The sequence below is a fragment of the Archocentrus centrarchus genome, chromosome 22 (assembly GCF_007364275.1).
Source record: "Archocentrus centrarchus isolate MPI-CPG fArcCen1 chromosome 22, fArcCen1, whole genome shotgun sequence".
In the NCBI taxonomy this organism is placed as follows: Eukaryota; Metazoa; Chordata; class Actinopteri; order Cichliformes; family Cichlidae; genus Archocentrus; species Archocentrus centrarchus.
Genome location: NC_044367.1, coordinates 15716529 through 15722857, shown reverse-complemented (window position 1 = coordinate 15722857; position 6329 = coordinate 15716529).

Here is a 6329-nt window from a genome sequence, read left to right as displayed (position 1 = left end):
CAAACTAGCTGAATGGATGCAGCATTAAGGAGAAAGAGATGGCTGCAACCATCCTTCCTTCCTTCTCCCTTCAAGCGCCACCCCCTTGGCTGTCGCAGAAGTGGTATGTTCCACAGCAGGGACTGCAGAAGTTGAGAGAGCACATTGTTTGTAATCTTGCATTGCAGGGGTCACTTCCTGACTCGTGTGTCCGCTCCCTGAGCCCTGAGCCGATCCCTTATTTCCCCCTCCTCCTGGTGTGTCTATCCATGGGCCTAGTAGCCTAGGGCTTGGGACAAACCCCGTTCTTCCCCTTTTGTGTAGGAATGCTCCAACATCTGAAAACAATCAAATAATCTGGGCACAATACATTTCTTTATGGAGGGGCGCTGGTGGTTCCCAGATGAGCTTGAGGATTAAGAGGAGGCGGCCACAGGGGAGAGAAAAAGAGGGATGGGGACTACAGAGCTAAGGAGGGGAGGGAGGTCGGGGGGAAGTTATTGTTACAAGAGTTTCATAGCAAAGTGTGTGTGTGTGTGTGTGTGTGTGTGTGTGTGTGTGTGTGTGTGTGTGCGCGCGAGATAGAGTGCGCATAGATATTTTGAGTAAAGGAGTGTTTTAGGAAAAGAGAAGACGCCTGAAGACTTCTGAGGAGTAATATAAGGAGTCATGTCTGACTCACAGTTTTTCCAGCCATCGATTTCTTCTCATTTGATGTGGAATGGAAACATTAGAGTGAAAACTAATCATTACTTTTTTACACCCCCACCCCACCCCACCACCCACCCTCCAGAGACACACACACACAAAGTTTACAACTTGCATATTTAAGGTCTATGACATGACTTACAAAATCATCTTTGGTGGGCCATTCCTATACAGAATCAGTGAAAAAGCATGGTCTGTAGAGCAGTTAACATTAAAATCCCTTTTTCAGTTGGCAGTATTTGATCCTTTAGGTGCAGTGATATTTGGACCTAGATGGGCCATATGATTTTTTTTTTTAATTTTACCCCATACATGTATGCAAGCATGTAACAGTACATCACAACCAGGTACCACATGGAAGAAGCCTGGAATTTATTTATTTATTGGTAAATGCACCATTGAGACACTTTTAGTTTAATTAATTAAGTGTTAAATTGAAATCCACTAACCAATTTTCCTTAAGGCATCCATCCAGGAAGCAAGGGGAAACTAAAGGGTAGTCTGGCTCTGTCTGCTGATAGCACAGTCAATCTACTAGCAGTTCTAAAGCTTGACATTGATAAATAACCAAAGTGTAAAATCATCAAGCTATGTGACTTTTTATCACCAGGTTACCTGTTTTTCTGTACAAAATGGTTCAGGAGGGGTTATAAAGTTGGAAAGGTCAACAGAAACACAGTGCAGTATTTGGAAATGATTAAAATCTTAATCATGTCCCAACTTTTTTGGAAATGGGTTTCTGATTTTGTATTTTAGCCCTCAGCCGTGAGAGTTATCTCATTTAACTCTTAGCAACAAGGTAAGCATACAGTCATCTGAAAAAGACTATTTTCACAGGACCCTATTGTAGTCTTGTGAAAAATGTAAGTACATCCTTACTGCTTCCATACTGTAGGAATTAAGAAGCTAAGTAGCAGTTTCATTTTGCAGCTAATCCAATGCCCTTGATTAATTGACCATCAGCAAGTGTGACTATCACTATAAAAGCATAAGTTTGGGCAGTTTGCTGATATGGATCATTCAGCCATGTTTTAACACAATGCCTAACCCTAACCCTCTTCCCAGGAATGGATGTCCCAGCAAATTCACCCCAAGGTCAAGCCTTGGGGTAACCTATATCTCAAAATCTACAGGTGGTAGTTAGCATGTGAACTTAGGGTTGCAAAGTTACATCTGAACAAACCACAGGACTGCTGGAACAATGTACATGGGACAGAAGACACCAGTGTGGAGATGTTTGGCCATAATGCCCAGTGCCACATTTGGTGAAAACCAAACACAGCATATTGGCAGAAACACCTCATACCAAGTATCAAGCACAGTAGTGGAGGGGTGATGATTTGGGCTTTTTTTGCAGCCACGGAACCTAGACACGTAGCCACTCAGGCAATCATCAGCTCTTTTGTATACCAAAGTATTTGTCAGGACTCGAGGAGGAAGAGGACACACAAGCGGTGGCTGATGAAAGCAAGGTGCAAGTTTATTTACAGTGATTGATAGAGGTGCAAAGACAAGGGGGTCCAGGAAGGCGAGGGGGGAGGCGGCTGAAGCGGGTCGAGAGGCTGAAGGAATTCCCAGGTGGTGAGGGGCCAGCTGTGGTACGGCGTGGAGCGGCGGGTTGACGAAAAGCCGGGGTTTCCGAAAGGACGAGCAGGAACTGACACGGGGATCTGAAAAAGGAGCGAACACGAAGAGCAGGTAAGTAATATACATCCACGAAAGCGAGAGTCACACCAGAGAGCCGGTACTAACTGAGAAGTAGTCAATGATCCAGCGAAGAGTGATGGTCTGCTGGCAGCTTAAAAAGACCCTGCCTGATGGCTTGATCCGTAGCAGGTGTGGTGATCTCCGCCCTAGGGAGGCGGAGACACCGGAACCTCCGCTGTGGCCCGCAGGACAAACACACATGTATACAGACACACACACACGCAGACCCTCCCCCTAGGTTATGACAGTACCCCCTCCTCAACGGGAGCCTCCTGGCGACCGAAACTTCTCGGGATGGCGCCGCCGGAACTCCCGCACCATGGCCGCATCCAGAATGTTAGCTCGGGACACCCAGGATCGCTCTTCGGGACCGTAGCCCTCCCAGTCCACCAAGAACTGATAACCCCGCCCCCGACGGCGGGCGTCCATAATGCGACGGACGGTGTAGATCCGCTGGCCATCGAGAAAACGGGCAGGAGGAGGTGAGGCAGCTGGAGGGCACAAAGGACTGGTGGCAACAGGCTTAAGTTGGGAGACATGGAAGACGTTATGGATGCGCATGGTACGAGGGAGTTTGAGGCGGACAGACACAGGGTTAACGATGGAGTCGATCTCGAAGGGCCCCAGGAAGGTGGGGGCCAGTTTCCTAGACTCGGCACGGACTGGAACATTTTTCGTGGAGAGCCATACCTTTTGGCCTGGTTGGTAGTCCGGCGCAGGGGTCCGATGGCGATCAGCGACGCGTTTGTTTTGCTCCTTCGTCCGAAGCAGAGCTGCGCGGGTGGACCTCCATAGCCGGCGACAGCGGCGAAGGTGATGCTGGACGGAGGGAATGGTGAGATCCTCCTCGATGGCAGGGAGGAGTGGCGGTTGGAAACCCAAGGAGGCCTCGAAGGGGGACACCCCTGTGGCGGAGGAGGAGAGAGAGTTATGTGCATACTCAACCCACGCCAAGTGGGAACTCCAGGTGGCCTGATTGGTGGACGCCACGCATCGTAATGCTGCCTCCAACTCCTGGTTGGCCCGTTCCGTCTGCCCATTTGTCTGGGGATGATAACCAGAGGAGAGGCTCACCTTGGCTCCGAGAGATGTACAGAACTCCTTCCAGACCTGAGATGTGAACTGGGGCCCCCGATCCGACACGATGTCTTCAGGAATCCCATGGAGCCGAAAAACGTGGGTGGTGAGAAGCCGGGCCGTCTCCAAGGCGGAGGGGAGCTTGGGTAGCGCAACGAAGTGGGTGGCCTTGGAAAACCGGTCGATAATGGTCAGGACCACGGTGTTTCCTTCAGAGGGAGGAAGTCCTGTGACGAAGTCCAGAGCTATGTGAGACCACGGTCGCTTAGGGGTGGGTAAGGGCCGGAGGAGACCTGATGGAGGTGACAGAGAAGGTTTATTTTGTGCACAAATGCTGCATGCTGCCACGTACTCACGGGTATCCTTAATCAATGTAGGCCACCAGAAATAACGCTGGAGGAAGGCCACAGTGCGATTGGCCCCGGGATGGCACGTGAATTTGGCTGCGTGTCCCCATTGCAGTACGCGGCTTCGCACTCGAGAGGGAACATAAAGGCGGTTGGGGGGTCCCGTCCCAGGATCTGGTTCAGTCCGTAGAGCTGCCTGAATGGCGGATTCGATCTCCCAGGTGATGGCTCCAATGACGCAAGAGGGAGGCAAGACAAACTCTGGCTGCGAGGAGGAGTCCGTGGAGCTGAACTGTCGGGACAGAGCGTCGGGCTTGACATTCCGTGACCCAGGTCTATAAGAGATAGTAAAGTTAAATCGGGTAAAAAACAAGGCCCACCTGGCCTGCCGGGGTTTCAAACGTCTGGCGGTTCGCAGATAGGCCAGGTTCTTGTGATCAGTCCAGACCAAGAAGGGATGCGTCGCGCCCTCCAGCCAGTGCCGCCATTCCTCCAAGGCTAGTTTGATGGCCAGCAGCTCCCGGTCCCCTACGTCGTAATTCCGTTCTGCCGGGGAGAGGCGGCGAGAGAAGAAGGCGCAGGGTCGGAGGCTACCCATGGACTGTTGGGACAACACTGCCCCTACCCCCACGTCGGACGCGTCCACCTCCACGACGAATGAGTTGGATAGGTCAGGTTGGATGAGGATGGGTGCGGAGGCAAACCGACCCTTCAGGAGCGCGAAAGCCTCTGCAGCGGCGGGGGTCCATCTGAAAGGAATCTTGGGAGAGGTGAGAGAGGTCAGAGCATGGGTGATGGAGCTGTAATCTTTAATGAAGCGGCGGTAGAAATTGGCGAAGCCCAGAAAACGCTGCAGCTGTTTCCGATCCGCTGGCTCGGGCCAATCCAGGACCGCTTGTACCTTAACTGGGTCCGCCTTGATCTGCCCTTTACCAATAATGTATCCCAAGAACGCCGTGGACTCCACATGAAACTCGCACTTCTCCCCCTTCACGAACAGACGATTCTCCAGTAACCGCTGCAACACCTGCCGCACATGTCCCTGATGCTCCTGTAATGAGGATGAGAAGATCAAAATATCATCGAGATAGACAAACACAAAATGATTGATGAAGTCCCGGAGTATGTCGTTTACGAGGGCCTGGAACACAGCTGGCGCGTTGGTTAGGCCGAAGGGCATGACAAGATACTCGAAGTGGCCGAGGTGAGTGTTGAAGGCAGTCTTCCACTCGTCTCCCTGCCGGATCCGGACGAGATGGTAAGCGTTCCGGAGATCCAGTTTGGTGAAGATGGCTGCCCCCTGCAGGAGCTCAAAGGCAGAGGTGAGAAGTGGCAAAGGATATTTGTTGCGCACAGTGATTTCGTTCAGACCGCGGTAGTCAATACAGGGCCGGAGGGTCTTGTCCTTCTTGGCCACGAAGAAAAACCCCGCGCCCATGGGAGAGGTGGAGGGTCGAATCAGACCGGACGCCCGAGCTTCGGTGATATATTTTTCCATGGCATCCCGTTCCTGCGGAGAGATGCTGTAGAGGCGGCTGGAGGGGTAGGGCGCCCCCGGGATGAGGTCGATGGCGCAGTCGTAAGGCCGGTGGGGAGGCAGGGACACAGCCCGGTCCTTATTGAATACTTCAGCGAGGTCGTGATAGATCGAGGGGACGCCGGACAGGTCAGGTGGGGTCCCCTCCCCCAAATCGGTGGACCGAGGGAGAGAGGGAGTTGCGGATCTGAGGCAGCGCTGGTGGCACCGCTCACTCCAACCCGAGATGCTGCGATTCGCCCAGTTAATCTGTGGATTGTGCAGTTGCAACCAGGGAAAGCCGAGGACGATGGGCGTCTGTGCAGAGTCAAACAGGTAAAAGGAGAGCCGTTCAGAGTGATTACCCGACAGAGTCACAGAAAGCGGTTGGGTCTTGTGAGTGATTTCAGAAAGCTTGGCGCCGTCCAGAGCGGAGACCAGGAGAGGCGTGGGTAGCGCTGTGGATGGAACACCCCACTGCTGGGCGAGGGCACGGTCCATGAGATTTTTCTCAGCTCCGGAATCGAGGAGTGCCAAGACTGTGTGACTGCCTGATGGAAGATTTATCCTTGTCTGAAGCGTGAATCTGGGCAGGGAGGAGCATGCGTTAGCTTGACCCGCCAGTATCCCCACCATTACTGACGGGCGCGGTCTTTTGGGCAAACAGGGCATGACGCGATGTAGTGGCCCTTTTTGCCACAGTAGATGCACTCCCCCGCCTCCCATCTCCGTCGTCGCTCAGAGAGAGACAGCCGTGCGCGGCCGAGTTGCATGGGTTGCTCCTCCGCGCCGCAAGGGGGCGCCGTAGCCGAGCTGTCGTCCGCTAGGAGGCTCCTCCGGTCCGCGGAAACCGCCCGGCGAGGGGCATGCTGGGAGTTGTAGTTCCTCGGAGTCCGTCGTGCTCTCAGGCGGTCATCTACATGGATACACAATGAAATCACGGCCTCCAAGGACTGAGGCAAATCCCTAGTGGCAAGTTCATACTTGAGATCATC